Source organism: Acomys minous (assembly GCF_964271855.1).
Source record: "Acomys minous genome assembly, chromosome: 13".
NCBI lineage: Eukaryota > Metazoa > Chordata > Mammalia > Rodentia > Muridae > Acomys > Acomys minous.
The window spans coordinates 74,252,409-74,276,077 of record NC_140495.1 but is presented as its reverse complement, the minus strand read 5'-3'; the positions used below and the strand labels follow the sequence as shown (position 1 = coordinate 74,276,077).

The 23,669-nt window shown below is 36.1% G+C and overlaps 1 long non-coding RNA gene across 1 annotated transcript in view; it reads left to right on the top strand.

Annotated features, from left to right (window-relative positions):
* The first annotated feature begins 5,141 nt into the window (after positions 1-5,141).
* Positions 5,142-23,669, top strand: part of LOC311581279 — a 36,978-nt gene continuing 18,450 nt past the window's right edge. The window contains exons 1-2 of the long non-coding RNA XR_014773733.1: positions 5,142-5,246; positions 11,018-11,117. This is a non-coding gene — a long non-coding RNA (uncharacterized lncRNA). The remainder of the gene's footprint in view (positions 5,247-11,017; positions 11,118-23,669) is intronic.

The window sequence follows — 23,669 nt, the reverse complement described above, 5'->3', positions numbered from 1 at the left end:
TGAAATTGAATTCGCCATGCTAATGCATATCCTTGGGTAATACAACTGGGGATTTTTCTAGGTATACTTTTCAGCATATATTTTCTTTTGGAGAATTTGTGTAATGCAAGAGCAGAAACAAACTGAGTATGTCTATTTAAAAGAGTCTCTGACTTCCCTGTCTTTCCACTGTGGAAGACAAGTGCTGTCAGGAAGCAAAACCTGAAAGGATGCATGCTGCTTTCTGCTTGGTGATGTAAGAAAAGTCTTGGACAGAGGGGCCAGCATCAAACAAAAGCACAGCTAGCTTGGAGTGGGAAGACAATTAATTTCTCAGCTGCTAATTCTAAGTCCCAAAGTAGAAAGAGAGAAAACAATAGTGCTCCAGAGCTGATGTAAACATCAGGGAGATGGCAGACTAACTAAAAGAATAAAAATAACGAGAAACAGATTTCCAATTCACCTCATGCTCCATTGGACTGCAAATGGCATTGCACTGTAAATTGTTTCCTATTTATTTATTTATTTATTTATTTATTTATTTATTTTCAAGGGAGAAAAAGTTTGATATTTATATCAAAATCAACCATTCATCTGCTTTACCCAACAACAGGAATGAAGTTAAATCAGTGACTACATAAATTATTCTAATTCATCACTTAGAGTGATATGTAAGAATGGGGAATTAAGGACCCAGAGGGTTAGGAACCCCACAAGGAGAACATCAAAGCAGGCAGATCAGGACCCAGTGGGTCCTGCACAAAATGTTGCAGCAAACAAGGACAATGCAGGCAATAAATCTAGACCTGTTCAGATCTAGGCAATGGACAGCTCATTCTCCAAGGTTGTGGGGAGAGCAGGGAACTGCCTCTGACACGAACACTGTTGCCCAAGATTTGATCACTTCCCCTTGGTGAGGAGGCCTAGTGGGCATGGAGAGGAAGGGGATGCAGTGTATCTGGATGAGACCTGATCAGCTGTGCTCATATGGTGGAAGAGGAGGTCCCTTCTATCAGAGGTCTAGGGAAGAAGAACAGGACAGAAGAGGAAGGGAGGGTGAGAACAAAAGATACAAGTGAGGGAATATCATTTGGGTTGTAATCTGAATAAAGGCCTTTCATCCCAGCACTCTTTTACCGTACATATTTTAAAAGCTATTTCAGACACTTAACCTGAATTTTATTGCTGTTGTTTAGATTTATTTTTATTTTAAGCAGTACTGTGTATGTGTGCATCTGTGTGCGTGTGCGTGTGCATGTGCGTGTGTGTGTGTGTGTGTGTGTGTGTGACTATGGAACAAAAAGAGGTTATGGGATCCATATGAAATCCATATGAACTGGAGTTATATGAGATTGCAAATGACCTTGCATGGGTGCTGGAACCAAACTCAAGTCTTCTGTAAAAGCAGCAAGCATTGTCAACCGCTGAGCAATCTCCTCAACCTTAACATTTTTGCTTTACTTTAAAGCAAGAAATAACTACTTGTACATTCTACTATAAAAGTTCAAAAGATTTTCAGAATTCAGAAGTTACATCTAAAAAAAAAAAAAGGTGTGGGAGTCAATGATTTTTCTACTAGTGCTGTCATGTCATGGTTAAATTCCACCATACCATCAGTTACTTTTTATAAAAGTGTAAAAACATGGGAGAAAATTAGAATTGCTACCTCCAGAAATCATGACCTAGATCTCTGTGTCTTGTCAGAAGAGAATGGATGTGTATAAAGCAACCTCTGAGGCCCAGAAAAAAATATACATTTTAAAGAATGTTCTAATCAATAGGGCCAAGGAAAGGCTACTCAACACACACTCATATTAAATCACATAGCCCACACTGATGAACCTTCTTTTTTCACATTTGCTCAAATGCTTACTTATGTTTACTGTAAAAACAAATGGTGACATCTGAGACTAAAGCTGTTCTGTACATAAATCTCATGACACAGACAGAGGAATCACAAGAGGAAGAACTCATATTCATTGTTTATCGTCATTGCAGGCCCACAAATGATCATTTTCTTAGTATTTCTGAGTCTCTTAGATGGCAATAAACTTTTCAAATACTAGCTGCTTTAAGCCAGAAGCCAATCATTTTATTCAGGACGATTGAAGACAGCCTGACATTTTGAACTTAATCAAGTCAACCATTTTAAAAAACAGTTCACACAATTGCTCTGTGCATCGTTTTAGAATATAGAAAATGACTAAAGTTGTATACTACACATCATCATTATTGATGTCTCTTTCATTAGTGAAGTCAAAATGCCTTATGGTTTATACATTTAAAGGTAAAAATGTGATTGGTGAAGGTATTATTCTGCCATAATTTTCAAAATTTCAAACTAGTATGTAGTATTACCTAAATTCACATGATTTGTCAATCTTGAGACCATTCCCATCAATTAAAGAATACCATTGCCAAAATGGTGTTAGCTTCACAGTTCAGAAACTTATTTTTAAATCATGCAATATCTGAGGGGGACCTCCTCCCCTTGAATATGCTCATACGGTATCAAGACTTAGGGGAGGGGAGGGGAGTAGGGGGGAAGTGGGAGGAAGGGAGGAATGGGAGGATACATGGGATGGGCTAACAACTGAGATGTAATATGTATAAATTAATAAAAATGTATTTAAAAAAAAAAGAGAAAAAAATAAAAATTGTTCAAGACCATGGACAAAACGGGCAGTCATCATCAAACCCCTACCCAGATCTAGCCAAGGGACAGAACATTCTCCACAGCTAAGTGGAGACTGGGGACTGACTTTCACAGGATCTCTGGTGCCCCATATTTGGCCATGTCCCTTTGTGGGGGAGGCCCAATGGCACTCGGAAGAAGGATAGAGGACTACCAAGAAAAGACTTGATACCCTAGCACCATATTCAGGGGGAGGAGGTCCCCCACAGCCACAGTCATAGGGAAGGGGGATTGGGGTGAAAGTGGGAGGGAGGGAGGAATGGGAGGATGCATGGGATGGGATAGAAAATGAGATTTAATAGGAATTATTTTTAATTTTCAATAAAAATGTGTTAAAAAAAATTGTTCAAGATGTAAAAAAAAAAAAAAAAGTTCAAGGTCAGGTTGTCCATGTTAGCTGTAACTTGTCTCAAGATAGTATTTTTAAGCTTGGGGATATAGTTACTTGGTAAACAATCTAGCACTAGCATTCCAGGTGATGTAGCTTCAGCCTCCAGTATGAAAAAAATAATTTGTTCAAAATTATTTACCCAATAAGAATAAAGTTTGCTAAAATGCTCTCTAAAAAAATAAATTAAATAAATAAATAAATAAATAAATAAATAAATCATGCAATAGAGGGGGGATTAATCTAGAGTCATTAATTGCATTGAAAAGTCCAACCCTTATGAAATTACATACTCTTAAGTAAAATTATGTCATATCATTTGTCTTCACTGTAATGTAAAATAAAATCCAGAAGTGATATCATGAGTATATGATTTTCATTTTATTTATATTTTTAAAATAGATATCAGCATGCTTATAGTTGTTTTATAACAATATCTCAACAAATACTGTTTCTTGCGCTTATCTTAGTGGCACATTAATACTCCTGTCAGGCAACTTCAGCGCTGGCTTCGTGCATCATCACACAATGAAGGTGTTTATTAAGAGCTCATTAGAATATCTGTGTCATGAGAATATTAGGAAGTTACTTACAATATGTGTGTGCATGTTCCTGACAACTGATCACTTGGGGAAAAACCATTAATTAAACTGATCGTAAATAATCCAAGTCCTGCTACCAGCATTATAATAGGTGAAAGAAAGCATTTTCTTCAAATATTGCATCTGTTAATAGTCTGATCACTTCTGTCTGTATTTCCAGGCTCCTTGTGTTGAGGATATGTCTCCATAATCATCTTGAGCTTAATGTACTCTCTAGGCTTTTATTCCTATAAGACTATGACAGTTAATTAATGTATTTTTGAGAAATTTCCAGTTAGAAACATTTTGCTACGTATTCATTGACTCTTATGTAATCTAAAATATCAATACCATTGTGATATGAATACTGTTGTATGAATAGAATGCCGTTAGAAGTTATAGTGTTTAATGACACTGCTGGTATACAATAAATGTTTAACACGTATAAACAATATATTTCATTTTAAAAAACATTTGATGAGTTTATTTATTTATTTATTCATTCATTCATTTGGTTTTTGAGACAAGGATTATTTGTGTAGTTCTGGCTTTCCTCAAACCCACATTGTAGACCAGGCTGGCCTAAAATTCATAGAGATCTGCTGCTATTAAAGGCATGCACCACCAGAGCCTGGCTAATAGAATTACTTTAATTTTATTACAAGTATTGATAGAGGTTTCTTAATGATAGGGCAGTACATAAAAGTAATTTTGGTATCATAAGTAGAGGTCTTTTATAACAATCATTGCATTTTTATTATAGATTGTATTATAAAATTTGTTAAACAATATACTATGTAATAGTGTATGTCTTTCCTATGTAATTAACTTGTTGTATAAATAAGCTATATCAGAACAATTAGTTATCTATTTTCCAGATCATTTATATATAGATATAGATGATATAAATATAGAATATATATACATGAACGCACATCATTTTAATGGTTGCAGTAAATGTAAAAATTGCTTCCATGTAAGGTTATTTTCTGTGGCAGAAGTAGGGGGTCATGTGTGGAACATAACAACTTACTAGACATATTGTCACTGAAGAAAATGACCCTTCCCCTCCTAGAAACCATTGAGTGATAACAGACCTTCAGGAAGAGTGAGGCCTCCGGGTCTTTCCCCAATCTGTGGTGAAATGTTGGTGGTCCAAATCTTGTGCAGATTTGGGTGGATTCACACAGTTGCTAAGGTCATAATTTTAAAATATTTTTATGTAAATATTTATATTATTAGATGCATATAAAGTAACCTACATACGGCAAGAAGAACCACAAAACAATCAGGAATTATATTAATGTTACATTCATAGTGTTTTGGCTATTTGTATTTGGCAACCTTGAAGAAAACATTTTCCTATCTTGGTGAGTCTAAAATTCTGAATGTAAATCAATATGTCTCATATCTCATCTCTATCAGTTTGAAACATCTTATCCCCTAAACAACTAAACTTAATTGTAAAACAAAACTATCTGGTCTTCATTTCCATCACAGACTTGAGAAGGAATGAAATTAGTTGCCTTGAGTAAGCAGGAAACGCAGGTTAGCAGCTTCCAAAGTGAAGAAAATGACAGAGACAGTTTGCTGCCAAAACAGGGTAAGCATGTCCTCAATAGTTGCTGCCTCACAAATATGTATGTCAGATATACTGGGCCAGAAGGCTGAAGATAATGCTCCAATGCTAAAGTCATCATTTTCTAACATGCTCTCCACTCAAATCCCTCACCTGAAAAATGTCCATGACAATAATGGTAACATTTTGGCAAATGAGCAGGAGAATCTAATATGTCTGCTCAAAGAAAGACAGTTGTTTGAGTCTTTGGGGAATGATGAGTAAGCCAGGCCTAGACTCTCTTCCAAACACGTGTTCTGTTTTCAATCCTATTTGCCTTTGCATTGCGTTATTGTTCATCCCAAAGGATGGTTGAAGATACAATTAGGTATGGTGGGTTCTGATGGGGCCGACGGCGGGTTCTAGTGATGGAAAATGAGGAGATGTTTAGAAGACTCTCTGTAAGCCGTTTTACTCTCGTGCATATCTGGCTGCTATCAAGAGGCTATGGAGAAGAAAAGATACAAATGAAAACAGTGAATGGGAGGCTAAGAGTGCAGTGCATTTCTAAGAGCCTTTCTCCAGGGCCAGGTACCTATCTATCGGAGGAGTTCTATATACAATAGGAACTGGCTTGTCTTAGCATCTCACATCACTCACTGGCATCCCTGGAGAAAGTATATCTTAGCCTCAACACTCCAGCAAGCTTCAGATGGCAGCATTAGGGCATCATCAGTCACTTAAGTCACCCTAGTCAAGGATCTTAGAAGCGTATGTCTCTGTGAATCCTGCATGATATTGATACTCCTTATATTGAGATACTGTTTTTCAATGAAATTCCTAATTTTAGACTGGAGTATCCGTTTCTGAAAATGAGCCACTACACTGTCAGTGTCATTGTTAAGGCTTTTAATTTTGGAAACATAATTTGTTAGTTATTTTCCTTAGTTTTATTATTTGTTTACTTTACACACCAGTGAGGAGACTCCTCTCCCTCTCCTCTTTCCAGTCACTCCCTCTCACCTCCCTCACAAACCCCCATTCATACCTTCTCCTCAGAAGAGGGGAGTTCCTCCAGTGGATTTTTTAAAAAAATTTATTAATTTATTAGATTACAACTCAATTGTTATATCATCACTTGTGTCCTCCCATTCCTCCCTCCCTTCTGCTTTCACCCTATTGTAAACACAATTAAACTGAATAGCTATACTGGCAAGTTTTGATTAACAAATTATATGTATGCAATACATACATACATGAGGAAGAAGAGTCAAAGATGAAAAACTGATTCTGGATCTTAAAATAGTGTTAGGAGAAGATTGTTGGTAAGAGGGAACCAGCTAGGATGAGGGTTCTTGATGGGTACAGAGACCACCTCGTAAACATCATGGTAGGAGCAGTGTGCTAAATGTTCACTGTCATCAGGGTCCCCACAGAGTCAGTGGCTCTCATGCCTTTGTCTGGAAAATTAAAAATTAACTTTTTCTTATGATGAAATATAAGAGTTTTTCAAATAAGTTTTATTAGTGAAAGAAGCTGGATTTACTACAGGAAGAAATCACACAGACTTTCTTGAGAACGGAATGGTCGTAAAACATATTAAAATCCCAACACATACTGAGAAGGATTGCCAAAAATTTGCTGTCATAGGTCATTCTTAGATGTCAAGGAGGGAGATTGTTCTTCATTTGTTTGTTTGTTTGTTTTTTTATAAGGCATGGCATTAGGTATTTTAAATTCCTTGGCGTAGAGGGAGATGGGTTTGTCAGGCCAGCTCATCCAACCGTGCATCCTCACTGGATGTCTCTGTGTCTCTCCATGTCAGTGATTGAGCCTGGGACACAGCACATGCCTCTAAAGGCCAGTGAGCTATCTGATCACATACAGATTCCCTGCACCTGTGCTTATTAGGTTTCTGTGTTAAAGAAGAAGATAAACAAAATACCAATATGAAACGGTAGATCTGGCTAAGACACTTCCGGGCACCACAAAACTACTGACTTCCGGGCACCGCAAATCTACTGACAAAACAAAGAACCTACTGGCCACAAGTGATTCCTGGTTTTCCAGGTGTCTGTTCTAAGTGCCTAACAAGTTTCTCTCTCCTATTATTTTTTTTTAGTTACTTTTCTTTTTTTTTTTACATACACCTTTATATTATTAAATACATATATACAATAAAACTATACAAGAAGAACCAAGGAACAATCAGGAAATATATAAATATTACGTTCTTAGTGTTTTGCCTATTTGTATTTGGTAACCTTGAAAAAATATCTTTCCTATCTTGGTGCATATTAAATCCTGAATGACGATCAATATCTATCATATCTCATCATTATCAACTTATAACATAGATCTAGACCTAAAAACATTTTAACCCCTAAACAACTAAGCTTAATTGAAAAACTAAACTATCTGGTCTTCAACCCCATCAGAGACTTGAGAAGGAATAAAATTAATTACCTGAGTAAACAGGAAGTGCAGGTTTAGAAGCTTCCCAAATGAGAAAGTAACAGAGACAGTCTGTCTTTCCTATTCTTAAGGGCACCAGTAAAAATGTGAAACCATAGTGAATTTTGCTAATAAGGTATATGACAGTTGTAAGTATAGCATTTGATTTATCACAAGCCATATAGAATAACTAAATTAGAAAATAGTTAATCCAATAGTTCATACTTTTTAAAACTAGCCATGCTTTATATAAGAAAAACTGTCATTTTAAACCTTTAACTCAAGAGGGTCTGTGTCATTTCAGAGGACATAAAATGTAAAGTAAAATTAAAATTATTCAGTTTGCAACCAAGAGGCAAAGTAAAATTAATTTTCAACTGTACATCCTATTGCAAACCGTGAACATGCTAGCATCCTACCCACGTAGTGTTTTTTATTTTAATTAATGACAAAGAGCTAGCGAGTCCATCTGTCATGTAGTAAAGAAAAGAAAATAGACACCTCAGTAATAGACTCAGAATGAACAACATACATTGATTAAGAACTCAGGTGTCTTGGAAGGAAATGGCTGGAATTGTTTTCCACAAAGTGATTTCAATGAATATAGTTGTATAGGTGAAAATATATTATTATGACTTTAAGAGAATCTGGCTTCTTCATACTTTGGGGCACAATATACTTGTTTCTATGTGAAGACAATAGCTTTCATTCCTGTAAGCATTTAATATCAAGTGAGTTATATATAGCTCATGAGTTTGTTTGTTTCAACTCTGTTCCACAGAAGGCTTATGAGACCAGAGCATGCACAGATGGTTTTAAATAAAGGGCATTAGTGACTTGAATAAAGTAAATTCTGGACACTGTACATTAAATTTCTGTATAATGCTCTGAAGCCATACATATAAATACTTAATGGCCAAAAGTTCATTGGCTTACATTTCAGAAACAGTGACAGGAAAAGCTCCATTGTCACGGTAATTCATCAGTAGAAAATTCAGTGCATTGCATATTGAGTTTCATATTTACTTTTTTTCCTTTTTTCCATATTTACTTTTACCACTGTATAAAGACACAAAGTGAGGTCTATTGCAGTAATGTATAACTAAAGGTATAGTGTTTGGGGGCTGGGAAGATGGCTCAGAGATTAAGAGCATTTGGTCCTTTTGCATAGGACACAGGTTTGATTCCAAAGACACATATGGAAGCCTGCCACTTCCTTTAATACCAGATCCATAGAATGAGAAGGCTAGTTCTGGCTCCACAGGAGCTGTACCTATGTGGTGCTCATACACATAGCAGGCACACATAGACATGTATAAAGATAAATGCAATGTTTTAATTAATTAAAATATGATTATATCCTTGCCTCCCTTCACTGCCTGCATCCAACACCTCACTTGTTCCCCAATTTCCTTTCTAATTCATGCACTCTTATTATTATCTTTACATACATAAATGCATGCAAGCAAATATATAAGTGAAACTTGCTGTGTCTATTTACTGTCAACTTGCATTTATTTTTTTAGAGCTTACCACTTGGGATTGGATAACCAATGACTCTGATCATCACTGAGGAAGACTAGCTCTCCCTCCCTTGGCATTCTTTAATTGTTTGTAGTCCCTCATCTGTGCATGGGATCCCATGAAATTAACATCATCCCATCCACTCTGGCATATGAACTGTTGCTCTCAGCCCTTTATCTATAATGGAGTGCAATATCTATTTGTTCTTATCAGTTTAATGAATACAATGTTTAAAAGCATAAATAATGAAGAAAATTACTGTTTTTTTTTTTATGTTCTCATGTATGTGGCTTTGTGTATAGCAGAATTTACTGTGGTTATTTAGAAGAAGATGAATAGTTACAGGGCCTGAAAATATAGCACTGTTAATTTAAAAACAAAAAGTGCCAAATGTGGATTAAATATACCTCTGTTTCAGTTCTACTACCTACATGGTGGCTCATACTTTTTGTAACTCCAATTTCAAAGTATCTGACAAACATATGCACATATATACATGTTAAATATAATATTTTTAAATATACAAAATAATTTATAAATTAAGTGGAGTATATATACATTCTATAAGACTATATATATATATATATATATATATATATATATATATATATCAATAAAGATATAAATAAATGACTGCAAATATATGCCTATCAAATTTATATGTTAAGAGTTAAATTTTACAGAAAATTCTCCCTTGACTAAAATTTGGATTGGCAAGGTTTTTGGTGTAGATAATGTCTTTGTGTTTACATTTCTTGGAATAGAATTTGAAATTAAAGGTCCTCACAACATTGAGCTGCATTTTAAAGGTCTGTTCAGTATTATTAATATTGTAATCAATTGATCAATTAATTTTTATGTGTATGCCTGCTTTACCTACATATATGTCTGCGTATTACATGCGTCTCATCTCCTGTGACAGTTTTGAGTTGCCCTGTGATTCTCGGAGTACACCTTGACTTCTCTGGCATGCAATTGTCATCTCACGAAATTCTTTAGCCCATAGAGTTTAACATCTCAACACAGGCTCTCACTTCATAATGTGACTTTTCTGTAGTCAGCTTAAGAAGGCAAACATGGTCAGTTATTAAGTCAATGGAGAAAAATACATATGTTCTAAATAAAAATGCTTTTATTAGTTTGGATAGTCATGCCAAATACTGGACAGTCTTTTTCACCTTATTGAGTGCCTTTAAGAGGGCAGAATAGTACTTTATTAAATTCTTACAATGAAAATAAATTAGAGTGCACCTAGCCTAAGAAACAGATTCTCTGCTCCAAACTTTACATAGGTCCCAGAATCAAACTTGAGTCATTAGGCTTATATGGCAGGCATTGTTGTTTTTGTTTTTGATTTTGATTTTTTGGCATTTTTCTCCATCTCATGAGCCCTATACTGTGAATTTTAAAAAAAATATGTAAACTACAGTTAAACTCTACCAAAGGTTTCATTTTACTATAAGATATTTAAGATGTACAACTAAATATATGCAAGTAATAGTCAAATGTATGCACTTTCAACGTGATAAATCAAATGATAAAATGTCAAAATTTTATATATAAAATTTTGTTTTAAATGCACTAAAATTTAATTTATAATTTATTTATTAAAAATTCTTTAAGAATTTTACCATACCAGCATTTTAATGATGATATATATCAATGACCCCAAAATGTGTTAGTATTAACACAACAATTTAAAAGGAGCATTGGCCGTCTTTGCTGACTGCATTAGTTTGGGTTCCTATTGCTGTGAAGAAAAACCATGACCATGGCAACTCTTATAAACATATAATCAGCTTACAGTTTAGACGTTTTCTTCATTATTGTCCTGGCAGGAAACATGCTGGCATGCAGGCAGACATACTGCTGAAGAAGGATCCAGAAGTTCTACATCTTGATATACAGACAACAGGAAGTGACTGCGCATCACACCAGGTAAAGCTTGAGTACTCCCACAGTGACACACTTCCTCTGACAAGTCCACACCTATTTCAACACTGTCACATATCTTAATAGTTCCACTTCCTGTGGTCCAATAATTCAAACACGTGAGTCTATGAAGGCCATTTCTATTCAAACCACCACAGCTGACTAACTGGGTTTTCTTTGGGCTGCAGACAATGATGCTAACACTTTCAACTATATACTGTGTTCTTAAAGTTGTAATCTTCTTCTTTACCTGAAGGAGATTTTACTAAGTGGTGATGGATTGGGGGGAACTAGGTTATGGGGCAAAACTCTATAGAGTGGGATTAATACCCTTATAAAATAAACTCCAGAGACTAGAGAGGCCAGTTAATAAAGTACTGCTGTAAACACATGAGGAATTGAGTTCAATTCCCAGAGCCTACAAGAGAATTTAGATGCACATTCTTGATCTCAGAGCTGAGAAGATGGGCACAATTGAATCCCAAGGCCTTTACAGTCAATCAATGTAGCCTAAGTGGGATGCCAATGAGTCAGAAAGCCAAGCTTTTAAAAACATAAAGAGGGTATACTAGGAGGAGGGGAAGGATAGAAGACTGCAGTTGAGATGTGTTGAATAAAAGATTAATAAAGAAAGAAAGCATTGAGGGAAAAGATAGATTTTACAGATGTGTCTTATTAATGCTTCTGATCCAGTGTTCCAGTAGATCAAGTGGGTCTAATAAGTGCTAAGTTAATATGTATTAACGGAATAAATGAAATAAGCTGTTATAAGTTTGTTATTAATACTGAGCCAGTATAAAGTAAATATACACTATGGAAGAGACTGTGCCTTAAAATACATAATGAACAATTTCCTATGATTTTATGAAACAACCACTAATACAGTCAAAATCAATGCTATAACAAGCTCAATATATATTTGAGAAGAAATAAAAACATAAAATCTATCCGGTGCCTCAGTCTTGGTCTTCTCTATCTCTAGGACTATGAGAAATACATTTCTGCTTTTTATAAATAGACTAAATAGTGGAATTTCATGATTGTGAGGAAGATGAGAGCAGCCATTTGCATTTTGAATACTCTACTGTCTTACTTCTCAGATACAAAATTAAGCAGTGGCCTATTATCTGATTTGTAATGCTAAATGAGATTATCCATGGAAAAATAATTTAAGCAAAAAAGTTTAATACATCCTGGCGGTGGTAGCACATGCCTTTAATCCCAGGACTCAGGAGGCAAAGGAAGGAGGATCTCTGTCAGTCTGAGGCCAGTCTGGTCTACAGAGTGAGCTCCAGGACATCCAAGCCTACACAGAGAAACCCTGTCCTGAATAAAACATTTTTAAGAATACATGGTATGGTGAGATAGCTATTTTTGTAAAAAGGTGTGCTGCGAAATCATAGCGACCTGATGTTGAAATCTCAGTGCCCATGTGAAAAGTTGAGTGAGGCCATACCCTTATGTAATCCCAGCACCAGGAAGGCAGGGACAGTTGGATTCTGGCCAATAATCGTAGCTGAGTCAGTGAGTTCAGAGAACAGTAAGAGACCCTGCCTCTAAAACAAGAAGACAGAGAGCAACTAAAGATGGTACCTTACATCAACCTCTGGCCTTCATGTGTATCACTAGGACAACATGTGTGCACATACAGAGATAAAACAAAATACAAGGCATATAGGGGCAATAGCTGTATATATATATATATATATATATATATATATATATATATATATATATATATATACATATATATATATTTATACTGATAATACAGGCAATTAAAAAACAGTGCCACAAAGTAGTGAAAAAGGCAATCAGAGATGTCATCCAGGAATAAGGGGCTCTAATTGTTTAACAAATTGTATTGACTATTAACTCAGTGTGGCAACTGGATTATACGAAGTTATAAAAATATAACAATAACACAAGGAAAAATATTTCCTGAATTAATATTCCGTTTTGGTTTCAGAAGATACCATTAAATCTTCCTCAGAATATGTGCATGCAGTATAAATCTGCATGTATACACAAAGTAGAAGTATATTTCTCTTTTTGTTTTCTCTGCTTTTTTATTTTTATTATTTTTGTGGCAAGGTTTCTTTGTTTGGCCCTGGCTATCCAGGAACTCCCTCTGTAGATAACACTGCCCTCAGACTCAAAGATCTGTCTGCTTCAGCCTCCCAAGTGCTGGGATTAAAGGCTTGCACCACTAACACCTGAGTAAGAAGTTGGATTTCTGAATAAATGGAAAGGAGGAATGGAGAGGTTCAGAAGTGATAGTCTACATCCCGGTGAACAACAAGCCTTAACATCACCCTCAGCTTCAGTGAAATTTCATGTAGATTAACTCAGTCATTAACAGGAGCCTCAGGCCCAGTTTCCAGAAAATACTTACGTAAAGGTCTTCTGACTGCCAAGTCTTGCTGTGTTCCTTTGAGATTTATGTTTTTTTTTTTACAGCCCAGGCATATCACACTCAAGGACCTAGAAATAATCCTCTTCAGTGAAAACAGGACAGTTAAGGTGCCTGTCTCAAAATGTCAAGAAAAAGATGAAAAGCCTGGCTTGGGAAAGGAGTGCCAAGCAAACACATATCGCCAGCAGCATTCCACACCAAGCCCCACTCACCTACTCACAATGCCTCTCCTTTTGCACCCCCTCAGCAAGCCCCAGTACTCCAAATCTCCCCACCTTTTTCCTTCAATAGAGTTTAGCTTATTTCTCTTCTACTGCAGAGTCATTGGGAAAAATACAAATCTCTCTTATGTTTAGGTGGCCTGGTTCAGTTTTGTTTGACCACTGGGTAAACATTACCACACAAAAACATCCACCTCATTTTTTCCTGTTTCTCAGTCAATAAATAATAGCTTATATCAGTTAAACAAAACTGAAGATGTTCAAAAACCAGGCAGCATTGCTGGAGCACATCAAATGATTTGTATTTGCTTTGCAATTAAGTGTAACTACCCAGCAGTCTCTCTCAGGCCAGATATTGTTAAGCAACCAAGTATTAAACCTAAGTGCTTCTTTTCCTTTGTATATACACATATATTTCAATAGACAATGCAAACGAAACCCTGCTGGCAAAATAGGAAGGATAACAATCTCCACTTGTTTACTAGAGATTTGAGAGCTAGCATTCAGGGCTCCATGGCTGCCTTTTAAGTGTTTAAGCCCTTACTGAAGAGAGGTACACAGATGAGCCCCACTGTTCATTAGTTTGTAGGCTACCTACCACCAAGAGAAAAGTTCTATTGTTAATAACTTCGGCTTAAAACCTGAAAAATCAATCCTGTTTCCTTGACTGAAAATGTTAAATATCAAAGGAAATATTAGCTTCTATGGAGAGGAAGAAAGGATAAATTGAAAAATGCAATAAAATCAGGTTCTGATAACTTAATGCCAGAGACAACAGTAAATTAAAATTGGTAAATTTCTATGTAGAAATTGTATATTGGTTTGTATTAGATTTTTTGTCTGATTGTGTTGAATAAATTTATTCTATGGTACTAGTTGAAGATTTAGAACATATATAATATTCTACAGAAAAAGTTGCCTGTGCTTCAATTATGCATGTGTTAGAGAATTTTACTGTATCAGATGCAGCTTAAGTTCAGTAAGTCTATGATGAATGGTGGGAAGTCGTTCAGGACCCAGAGGCTTGCAAATTAGTATGGTCAATAACAAGAAAAAAAAAACATGACAGTATGGTGTGTACTGTAATTCCTTAAATTTTTCCAGGTAAACTTCCTGAGTGATATAAACTCCACGTAATTCATTATAAATCATCCAGAAATTGATGAAATAGACAATCAAAGTTGAAAATTTTTTGAAAAATTTTGTTCCCTCCTGCTCCACTATTTTATAAGTCCTACATAAATTTCCAAAATCACCACTGTAATTTATTCTTTGAATTAATGGGGAACAGCTGGCAGACCTCACAGTCATACAGTCTATGTCTAATAAAGGTTGAGTATAGTCAAACTCAATGAAGTAGACTCATACTATATATTCCAAATGTAAGAGTGGATTTCTATAATTATATTTTTCTTGGTGTTTCCCTCTATGTAACTATATGTAAGAAAGAAAATGTAAAAATAATTAAAATGCATTTACTGATTTTCCCCTGACTTTAAATATTGTGTTAATGAACATATCTTAAGACAATTTACAGTTTGTAAATCTCAGAACATGTTTATTTCCACTCTCATGTAACTTCAGTCATGTTTCTTAACTAAGAGACAGAATGTCTCTATAGAGCAAAAACTTCAGATTCTATAAAGCAATGATTTTTTAGAGGCTCGGTTCTGTATGTAGCCCTTGAACTTATGAAAGTGCCCTTGATTGCTTTCACTAGCATTTCCTTTACTCAGTATAAAAACTGACTTGAATGGCAGGTTTTATTGAGTTTAACTCAAAATTGTCTGCTTCTTCCAACACTTTTCTCTCTGTTTACCACTGAAGAAAATGATTCCTATTACTGCATCTTATCCTGAGGTCTTTAAACATTATATCAAATGTTCCTGGAAACTAAGTGTACATAGCTAATAATTCCTTTAGTTCTGTTTGTGTATTCTCTGCCCTAAACTAAGTTCCAGCTTTGTTCTTGACATACAAAGTATCAACAACAATAACTCAAAGCATTCAACATTATAGTACGTAATTCCAATTTGCTAGTACAGCTCAACTTTCCTACATGTGTGGGGAGAACAAAAATGAATAATTTTCAATGAAAAGTAGAATTAGAAAATTCTACAGCTTAATATTTAAGAGACAAGTAAGAGACATTTCCAGGTCAGATAAGCAATAGGTGAGTTTTAGAATAATATTAAAACTTCTAGTCAATGACTTTATGAAGAAAAATAAGGATTTCTATTTGGGATTTGTTAATATTGTCTATCTGAAACATATTCAAGTAAAAAAATGAATAGATACTGAAGAAATATATTACATTTAAAAAAGTATTTATGTGTTTTAAATTGTCACCAGGGTGTATTTCTGGAATAAGACAGTAATTAGTGGTCAAGATATATGAAAGAATAATGCAAAAGAATTTTGAAAAGCATATAATCCTTAGAAAAGTTTTATTATAATGTCAGTTATTTTTATCATTATTTGTGTGTGATGGTATGAGAGTGAGATTCACCTAAGAAACTACATATTAGGGAACTGCATATATATTTTTCTTTTTTACCTAGATTACAATTAAAAGTAAAAAAAAAAAAGGAAAGAAAAGAAACAGTATAGTAACAACGTGAGAGCTCAGACCTTGGAACATTCAGCACTAAATGGGATGTCTCCATCAAATCCCTCCCCAAAAGGCACAACGGACTCTGCAGAAGAGGAGGCAGAAACAGTATAAGAGTCAGAGAGAATGGAGGACATCAAGAAAACATGGTCTTCTGAACAGCAGTGTTGATGCTCAAATGAACTCATAGAGATTCTACCCAGAACAGGCACAGGTCTGTTTCAAATGTGGTCCTAGACTGAGAGAAATGGACAAATGCCCCCATCCCTATCCCAGAAAGTTAGCTCCAGTTGATATGTACTTAGAAATGAAAACTTAATTTCTCCATAGAAGTCTCTCTGGGGAAACAAACTATTCTTAAGGCTAGGCCGAATTCCTTGCAGCAGATGGCTAACACAAAATTTATTCAATAGCATCTTTGGAGGTTCTTTGTCTTATAATGTGTCAGGGGGGTCTTTTGAACCTTACAGGTATTTCATGCATATATAATGGCTTCTAGTTTTGTGTTCTTATGGGATTTTTATTTCAAATGTGTATGTCTCTGTGTCTGTGTTGCCCATGCTTTCTCTTCGACCCCTTTTCTTATTTGTTTGTTTTGCCCTATTCCAACTGGTTCATTTTTGTTCTGTTTTATTATTATTATTTAGATGCCTTTTTGTTTTTAAGAGATACAGGAATGGTGTAGATACAGAAAAAAGTGTAAGCGAGAAGGAACTTGGATGGCTAGGAAAAGGAAAAATATTATAATTAGAATAAATTCTATGAAAAGAAATGGCCTTCTGTTCTCCTGGCCCCACTCTTTCCTTATTTCTGAGGTCTGATTTCGATCCTTATTTCTTTCTGTACTCCCTCTCCTACCGTGTTTCCTCTCTTTAATCACTACTTCTGTCTATTCTATTTCCCCTTCCCAATGAGATATAAGCATCCTAACTTGGGTCTTCCTTGTAACTTTTATTCTTTGGGTCTATGCATTGTAGTATGTTTATTCTGTACTAAATGGCAAAAATCCACTTATAAGTGAGTACATATCATGTGTGTCTTTCTAGGTCTAGATTATCATTATCACACTCAGGATGAGCTTTACTGGTTCCATCCATTTGTCCATAAATTTCGTGATTTCCTTGTTTTTATGTGTGAGTAGTATTCCATTGAGCAAATGGGCCGCAGTTACTTTATTCACTCTTCCCTTGTTAGGGGACCCACATGATGATCAGGCTGCACACATGCTACATTTGTGTAGGGGGCCTAGGTCCAGCCTATTCATGCTCTCTGATTGGTGGCTCAGTCTCTATAAGCACCTATGAGCCCAGGTTAGCTCACACTGTAGGTTGTCCTAACCCTTAAGGCTCTTTCAGTCCTCTCCCCAATTCTTCCACATAACTCCAGGAGCTGAGTCCTATTGCGTGGCTGTAGGTCTCGGCATACACTCCTCCATTGTTTGTGCTCCACCATAACACGAGTCACTTGTTCAGCTGTGGTCATAGCAGCTTGATTTGTGATAGCTAAAAACTGGAAGCAACCTAGATGTCACTCAACCTGAAGAATGAATAAAGAAATTGTGGCACATTTACACAATGAAATACTACTCATCTATTAAAAACAAAGACATCATGTAATTTGCAGGCAAATGGATGGAACTAGAAAGGACCATTCTGAGTGAGGTAATCCAGACCCGGAAAGACATGTACAGTATGTGTCATTTATAAGTGGTTATTAGTCATGAAGTACAGAATAACCGTGCTACAATCCACAGATGCAAAGAAGCTATGTAACGAGGAGAGCCCAAGAGAGGATGCTTGAATCTGTGTCAGAAAGGGAACTGGAACCCCACATCTAAAGGGGATGGAGGGAAGCAGACAGGGCATGAGGATCAGCTGTGGAAGAAGAATGGAAATCTGTGCAGAGTGCATGCATCTCTGGGGCAGATGAGGTTCCCAGGAGTCTATGGAGATGACCCTATCTGAGACCTCTAGCAGCAGGCAGTATAGAGACTGAACTGGCCACTTCCAGTAGCCAGACATAACTCCCTGGGAAGGGGACACTAACCCACCTATAAAACCTTTGACTCAAAATTTGTCCTGCCTACGAGAAGTATAGGGATGAAGAGATTGAGACTGAGGGAATGTCAAACAAATGACTCACCCAATTGAGGTCCACCCCATGGGAGAAAGCCAACTCCCGACTCTAAAAATGATCCTCTACTATGTTTGCCAACAGAAACCTACCATAACTATCTTCTGAGAAGTTTCACCCAGCAGCTGATGGAAAAAGAATATTGTCTTTATTCCAACAGAAAACTCTAATACAACTCACTTCTCTACTTTCATTATTCTCCTTGTTTATACTTTATACCTTTGGGGCATGTTATGATTATTGATGTTGTTGTTGCTTTGCTGCTGCTGCTGCTGCTGTTATTATTATTATTATTATTATTATTATTATTATTATTATTATTAAATTCTTCTCTCATTTATTACATCCTGATTGCAGTTTCCCTTCCCTCTTCTCCTCCCCCCCAGTCCCTTCCCCTCTGCCCATCCCTCTCCCTGGGCACCATTGACTCCTTCTGTATTTCCCTTCAGAAAAGCATAGGTCTCCAAGGGAAGTCAACCAAATATGACATATCAAATTGTTTTAAGACTAGGAACCTCTCTTTCTATTATGGCTAGAGGAGGTAACTCAGTAGGAAGAAAAGAGTCCAAAAAGCAGGCAAAACTTCCTAACCATAAGTCAGCTTCAATTAAGTGCTTTCCTTTATAAGAGTTACGGTAGTCACACTGTTTCTTCACAGAAAGAAATCCCTAAGGAATTAAGTGAATCAGGTTCAGGAAATATATACTTAGTTGAGAGTAGTTTTCAATATGAAAGTCTTTTTCTTGGATAAATAATTTAATACTGTGACTGGTATCTCAAGACAGAGTTGTTACATTTCTCTTAGAACATGTAGTCTAAGGAACATACACACAATATTGAATTTAGTAACAAATTGTGGAAAGGAGATTTAAGCTAGTATGTAGCGAGATCCATTAAGTTGGAAGCCCAGCAAACAGTTTACTTCTTTGAATGGTCTTAAACATTATACCATTTTAAATTGTTAAACAAATCTCTAGAGAGAATAGTGAGAGTATCTTTGACAGCATTAGAAGAGGTATTCCATTGGCAGATAGGAATAAAAAGTATCTTACATTCTGAGACAACTCGTGTCAAAATTTAACCAGCAATGAGTATAATTGCAATTTCTAACTAGGACTAAAATGTAATGCTTTATAATAAAAAATTGGTGAATAAAACATTACAATCATTGTAATATGGATTAGTATTTGAAAAAAGCATTCATCATCTCAGGAGAAAACTGTTTATTCTGGATGACCAGAAATAAATATAGGTCCACAGCATGCTGAGGTCAATGCTTTTATCAGAAATTCATAAACTTGTTTTGAAGAAATCATTTTCAACTGGAAGATAATGTGAAGACATGTTTCTCAGAGCAGGGCCCAAGAAATACTATGTCAATGCATATGGTGATGGTAGCCACATGCCTCCTGAAATGGGCCAAAGAGGAATTTATTGGATAACTGCATATATGGCAAGGGACTTTGCAGTGTTTTAAGATATTTGGAACCCAAGCTACACTTGATACTTATACCTAGTAAGTATAATGTTGCTATATTCTGATACATTGGATTATAGCAATGTGATAATAAGTGAAGTCCAGGTCATATTTTATCTCACTGAGTGGAGACAGTCACTAAGATATATTATTACTATGGATACATCGCTATTTGCCAAGGCTTTATCATATGGCATTTACCATAGACACATATAGTGAATGAAAATGTATGTAATTCTCTCTCCTCATTACTGGCCAATTCATATCATAGTCCAATGGTAGTGAGAAATTTTGTTAGGATATCTGATACTTGTTTAGATACTGTGGAGTTACTAACTTTATTTACCAACTCATTCCTACATACACTGCATAGATCTTAAGAATTGCAGTAACTCAGGATGCTTTGAAGTAACACTGATCACAGCCTCTTCGTTGCATGTGAAATATTCCAAAGAGTAGATGAATACTTCCTTAGACACATGGTATACGGCTACTATCATAGTGAATTTTCCTGCCCTATAATGTTGGGAAGGATGATCTGAGACTCTTCATATCCACTTGACATGATGACTGTGTATATCCAAATAATCACTTCGGGCTATGTTAGCCTTTCTTCTTTCTTAATAGCATATGACATGAAATGGACATTGCAAGACCACAAAGGAAATCAAACTGAACTGAAGTATTAATGACATAACCCAGAGCAAATATGACTAGTACACTAGAAGTCTTTTTTTCCAAGATATATAGTATTTTATTAATATGTTCTTGTTACATCTCAATGGTTATCCCATCCGTTGTATCCTCCCATTCTTCCCTCCCTCCCATTTTCCCCTTATTCCCCTCCCCTATGACAGTTCCTGAGAAGAGACTTGATACCCTATGAGCATATACAGGGGTGGAAATACACTAGAAGTCTTAGGAGAATCAAACATTTCCTACAACTGGTTATGAATTTTACAAAGTGCTATTTGAATGTTTCCCCCAAAGTTCATGTGTTGCAAACTTAAATCCCCAGTGGATTAGTATTAAGAGACTAGGCCTAACAGAAAGGATGTAGTTTATGAGGCCCTGCCTTCACAGTTGAATAAATGCTGTTAATATAGGCACATGCTCATCATGGTGAAAGATATGTCTTTAATAAGAGATGAGTTCAGCACATCCCCTTTCTAATGGTCAAAATTATCTATTTTTTTTAAACTTCAGATATTTTAACTCAAAAACACTTGAAATATCATGCTGGTATGTTAGGGCATAAGAGGCAACAGTTGTCACAAATTATGCATTACAAGCCAGGTCTACCTGATACCATAGGAGGTTTCATTAGTAAGAGCATGACTCTGTTCCCATAAGATAAGCTGCTTTTTGCTTGGTCCCTGACTGGTTGGTCTTTGGAAGTCTTGTGGTGTCTGTGGTCTTCCACAAGCCATTGGAGCAAATGATTCATCGATGGTTACCATACTGTGGGTTGAAATACAGGCACTCATTGCAGAGTGCAGAAGTTCTGAGTGTAATTCTGAGTGTAGATTCCTGGTTTTGGATTCCTAGATCCCTGAATGTATAATATTTGTTGTTGAGGCCTTGAACATGTGATTCCTGTGAAATTCCCTCTTTCTTCATGGAAATTATTAGTCTGTATAAAGATAGTCTCAGATGCTATGTCATTCAGAAAATCCCTCTTAATTTCTATGCATCCTGTGTGTGTACAGGTCTGAGTTATATCTACACCTATCCTTTAATACTTCTTTCATGATTAGACTCAGTTATGCTAGAATCATCTGTTCATTCGAGTACAGGGCATTTCATGCAATTTTTTATCCTCAGAATCTCACATAATGCCTTTTATAAGGAAGCTACTTTACTTACTAGAGAACAGCTCAGATTATCACTCAGGTGGAAGAATGTTCTTTTCAATCTTCAAAATCCAGATCCCATGTCCATGGATGTCCCAGAAAGACAAGCTTCAAACTTTTCTGTGCCTTTCATGAAAAAAGTTTCTGTATATTATGATGGCAATATTCAAAAGATCGTTTCCTGGTGATTTATACACCACTAGAGAGAATTCCACTGTAATTTTTCTGGGGGGCAATGTGACAAATTATACCTAAATGTTTTTCATGTTGAGGTTTTTTTTTTTCCCCAAGAACTTTAAACCTGGATATGCCGAAATTTGGTTTTCTGCACTTTCCGCTAACCTATCTTTCCCTTTTCCTTCTTCTGCTAAAACCCCTCCTTCTAACTTGTCTCCTTCTAATTGGATGTCTCTTTGGGGCTTTGTTTGATTTTTTCATTAATTAATTAATTAATTAATTAATTAACTAATTAATTAATTTTACATCCTACTCAGAACTCCCCCTCCCTCCTCTCCTCCCAGGACCTCCATCTCATCTTCCTTCCCCTTCCCCTATTCCCTGCCTTCTTTTTCACAGAAGGCAACCTTCTTTAGCTCATAATGGAGGAGTGGGCACATCTATGGAGGCAAGACAAGGAGGTCCAGTTAAGGGGAAAAAATCCAAAGGCAGGCAACAGAGTTAAAGACAGCCCCTGCTACTGCTGTTAGAGTTCCCTTAGAGTTCCCTCAAAGCTGCGCACAGGTTACATATGTGCGAGAGGCCTAGATCCATCACAAGGATGCTCTTTGGTAGGTAGTTCAGTCTCTGTAAGCACCTATGGGTCCAGGTTAGTTTATTTTGTAGGATTTCTTGTGATGTACTTCATCTTTTTCTCTTTCAATCCTTCCTTTGCCTCTTCCATAAGATTCCTGAGCTATGCATAATGTTTGGCTATGGGTCTCTGCATCTGTTTTAATCGGCTACTGGGTGAAGCGACTCATATGACTGTTATATTAGCCTCCTGTCTGCAAGTATAGTGGAAAGTTATTAGTAGTGTCAATTGTGGGCTCTCTCTCATGGCATGCAACTCAAGTTGGGATTGTCATTGTTTGGAGGGGTATAAGGTGTTGTGTGTGAGTTGGTGTCCCTCTCCCTCCACTGGAAGTGCTACCAGGCTATAGGAAGTGACCACTTCAGGCTTCATATCCCCTGCTGCTAGGATTCTCAGCTAGGGTCACCACTATAGACTCCTACATCCATTACATACCCCACACTTGGAATCAAAACAAAAACATGTTTACATCTACTACATATCCTCCTTTCTACTAAAGAAAATAAACTATAATCAATTCTTTTCTATTAAATAAAATACACTATATACAACAAAATTGGTTATGAGAATTACACAGTAAAGTTACATTTACAAGGACCAGTCCATTTGAATTTGACAATCTTAGAAAAATTCCTCCACTATCTATCCTATCCTACTGAGTCCTATCATAATGTCCAAAATTTTCCTAAATCATTTTATTATAATTTACATTTATCAACCTCTACACATGTTTTTAGCTCTTAAAATAAAGCGTATAGTAATACTATGGCTATCTAGTCTTCAACCACATCAGAGATTTAAGAACCAAATATTATCTAATATGTAGGAAGTACAGGAAAACAAAATCCAAAACAATAGACAGGACAGAGAGAGTTGACTTCCTGGACAGCCATAGGTTTTTCACTATTGTTGGCACATCCAGTCTTCTGCTTGCCAGCCCAAAGTATCTGACCAACTGTTTGGTGAGGCAGGAATTTTGATAGAGTGGCCCACCTAGTCTCTGGAAAGATGGACAGCCAATTTCTCAGTGTCATGC